This window comes from Sinocyclocheilus rhinocerous, unplaced genomic scaffold, assembly GCF_001515625.1.
Source record: "Sinocyclocheilus rhinocerous isolate Xijiao unplaced genomic scaffold, SAMN03320098_v1.1 scaffold338, whole genome shotgun sequence".
NCBI lineage: Eukaryota > Metazoa > Chordata > Actinopteri > Cypriniformes > Cyprinidae > Sinocyclocheilus > Sinocyclocheilus rhinocerous.
Genome location: NW_015663900.1, coordinates 105580 through 109253, shown reverse-complemented (window position 1 = coordinate 109253; position 3674 = coordinate 105580). Strand labels below are relative to the sequence as shown.

At 35.8% G+C, this 3674-nt stretch overlaps 1 protein-coding gene across 1 annotated transcript in view; it reads right to left on the bottom strand.

The window, feature by feature from the left end:
• Positions 1–3310, bottom strand: part of sgcd (sarcoglycan, delta (dystrophin-associated glycoprotein)) — a 513027-nt gene extending 509717 nt beyond the window's left edge. Inside the window, exon 1 of the mRNA XM_016539390.1 lies at positions 3260–3310. The gene's annotated coding sequence lies outside the window, so the exon portion shown is untranslated. The remainder of the gene's footprint in view (positions 1–3259) is intronic.
• Positions 3311–3674: the final 364 nt, after the last annotated feature.

Genomic DNA, 3674 nt, shown 5'->3' with positions numbered 1-3674 from the left:
CTTTTCTGACTGTCCCCCGCTGTGATATGATACATCAAAATAAAAAAAAAAAAAAAAAAAAAAAAAAAAAAAAAAAATCATGTGGATCCAGTTGTTCGTTAAAAAAGATAGTCCACCCAAAAATGAAAATTCCTGTCATAAGTTACTCAACTTCATGTTGTTCCAGACCTTTATGAAATCTTTATTCTGCAGAACATTTGCTGAATGTTGGTAACCAAACTGTTTTGGACTTCCATTCCATGGACAAAAAAATAAAATAAAAATAAATAAATAAATAAATAATAATAATAATAATAATACAGTAAGTCAGCAATAATAAAGAAAGTATAGTATGACACAGTTAGTCAGCTGGTTATCCAACAAATGAGGTTATCCAACAAATGATTAGTCAGTTAGTGAAGTAAACTAGTTTAGGGGTTTTTAAATTCAAAGACTTCCAAATACGATGATAGTAGTAGAAAATTGTTGTTTTGACTGATGCAATGAAATATGAATATGCATTTTAGCACTTTAAACAATGTAAGTGACAGATGTACTGTATTTGTACAAATAATCATTTGGATTAATAAGGATTCATATAGATTATGAGGCTGTGTCATTTAAGCAAAATGCTGAAATAACTGAAATGCTCCTGTGGAGAATGCTAGTGCTTTTTGATGTGCATACAGTATTCGTCTGAGAAATACTGAGAGTTGACATTTTGTAATTACTTTAATTTGCAATATGAAACACTCTGGAGTAAAAATCCTATTGAAATGGGAGTGCGGAGACTGACCTCTGGGAAGTACGTCAAACAGCACATCCATACTACGTGCAGACACTCATAAACACACAACTCCTTACATAGGCCATTACCACCTAACCATCTTGTCTGAAGCAGCAAATAACATGTCAGAATTCCCTATGTGGCCACCATATTTACAGCATTTGAGCCCGTCACACTCTAATGATGTGCTTTATCTCGCTGATTTTATGGTTGACATCTCCCTGACACACACGCATACAGACACACACCTATCTGATGCTTCTCACACATCTCATCTGATCAGCAATAGCAGGGACTCTCTTAAGTCGACCTTTTGATGCTGGATGCTTGACCTTGGCTTTCCTTGTCACTCAGCCCCTAATTCTTCAGGAAAAAGTCTCGTATGTTTATCGGGATCTCATTTAGACGGAGTAATGCCGGGCCAGCATTCATCAGTCAGAGAGAGACAGGGTGAGTGGTGGCGGCTTTCACAGCTGGCTGTCTGACCTAGACTTATTTAGGGAATTGGGGTGGGGATTAGCAGCCATTCTAGGGATGGGTCACAATGGTCAGCTAGTCAACTAGTTATCCAACAACTAACCCCCATCTTTATATATTTTTATATATCTTTAGTTTTGGTGTTTTAATTAGTGCTGTGCTTTATCTGTTAGACACATTCTGTATGACAAGACAGTTTTGTAAATATGTATTGGCAGGGTTTAAATTGGGCCAGGGCCGTCCGGGGCTGAGCACATAGATTCCAGGGCTTGACATTAACGCTTCATTAATGCCAGACAAGTAACATGATTAAAAACATCAGTAACCAAAAATAACTATGTAAACACCAAAACGCAAGTATTATTCTGATTTAATTACATTTAGAGTAAGTGGCGAATAGTGGATATATCTACTGTATATAATGCATCTATTGACAGTATAACGTTGCGCTGCTGAGGCGAGGCTCACGCAGCCTCTCCAGGAGAAATCAAAACGTGCAACACTAAGAAACTCGGCATCCTGAGGTATAAATTCAAAATGGAAAGTTTTTATATTTAAAATACAGTTAGTTAGGCAACATCACACAACGTTTTCACCATTACGACTGTTTAATAGTTCTATAAACAGTTTAGTAAGCAAATACAATAATATTAGGTCACTTACATTTTAGGTGGAAATAGCGCATCTCACAGCAACCAGCCGATTCATTTCTGATTGATTCCGTGTTTTGAACGAATCGGTTGAGTCAAAGTTTCATTAGCCCATGCATAAACATCTGATGAATCTGCCGTTTGAACGAATCATTTGAATGAGCGACTCAATGACTCACTCATTATACGCTCACTACTGGCATCTACTGGCATTTTAATTTCGTTGAAAAGTATCATTTCCACCATCATTTCTTGTTTGTATATTCCAAAATATTTAAAATAATCTCATAATATTATTTAATGCAGTTGTATTTTTCAGTGTAAATGATTTAATTTGATAACGTATAGATAAGCACATTATTATAATTGAATTTCTAGATCAAATTTAAGAATTTGAAATGAAAGTATTAATGAGATTAGTGGGAAATGCCCTCTATAAAGGTAAAAGAAAAAATGCCCTTGGATAAAATATAATAAAACATGCAGATTTGTATGTCACAGCTGATAGAAAACTAATGAGAATATTGCTTCAGAATAAATCATATTTGCAAAAAAACAAACACACACACACACACACACACATACATTATATATATATATATATATATATATATAAGTTTGATACCATAGAACCCCCATAACAAATCCCAATTTAACCCCTGTGTATAGGTAGTTTGCATATCCACAAACCCAATCCCAAGCAGTCACCCGAGGAGGTTCGCTGCAGTTCCTAGATTGTCTGGCTCCATACAAAGATGTCAAGCTTATATTATGCATGAGATCACAGACACATAACTGGAGCTGATGTCTTATTGGAGTCTGAACAGCTGTACTACTTATGTATGATGTTGTGAGGTAAAAATAAATGTTACACCAAAGATAGTGAGTGAGTGTGTTAACCAATAACAAGAAAATTACTGTTATATTTAAGAGTGAAATACGGATTTGTATTAAAGTACAAATGTAATGCATTGACTTGGCCATATGGCAGTTTGGTTTAATAACTGTATTGTTTGTTTCTTCTCTCAGGGCTCATTTGCTTGCAGAATACGACAGCAGAAAATGTAAGGCAAAATTAAAAACATTTGATTCCAACAAGCTAAAATTAGAGTGAGCAGCACACACCTCGAATAATCAACTTGTTGGTAAGGTAACCAACTCTTAGAATACACTGTACTCTGTATTCTTCCATTTCATTTTTCGCACACAATTACAGTTACCAAAATCTAGTGGAACCTCTCAACCATTTGCCAGCATAGATCACAGTCTGACAAGTGAAACCACCTTTGTTTTAATAAATTTTCTTTCAAGTCCAGAAAGCTTACAAATGAAACAAACCCACTTTCAAGCCATGTTAATTCCCTACTTTTTGATGTTTTGCGTATTAAATTCCTGGTCTTGGAGATCTTGACTGAGTTTACTGCCTGACTGGCTATTTTTAGCGTTTCCTTCTGTAAGGTCCACACACATGGCCCAAGGAAGGTATCCAGTGGCGGATGAAGGTCTCTTGCGTGTTCGGTCTTTTCAGCGCGCAGAGTTATTCAATTTAGGTTTAACTGAAATCTGACTCCATTTTATTATCTCATCTGACTCCAATTTAGTATTACTTCGAATTTTGGTTGAAAAGCAAATTGGTTGTTTGTCGGTCTCTAATTATTCTGACATTTGATAATTCTAGTTAACTCTTTACTCTGTATTTTCTCGTTCATTAAGAATCTATATTATTTAGGATGCCTCACGGCGGCCGCTATGCGTGGGCTCCACGATCACAAAACTCGCCA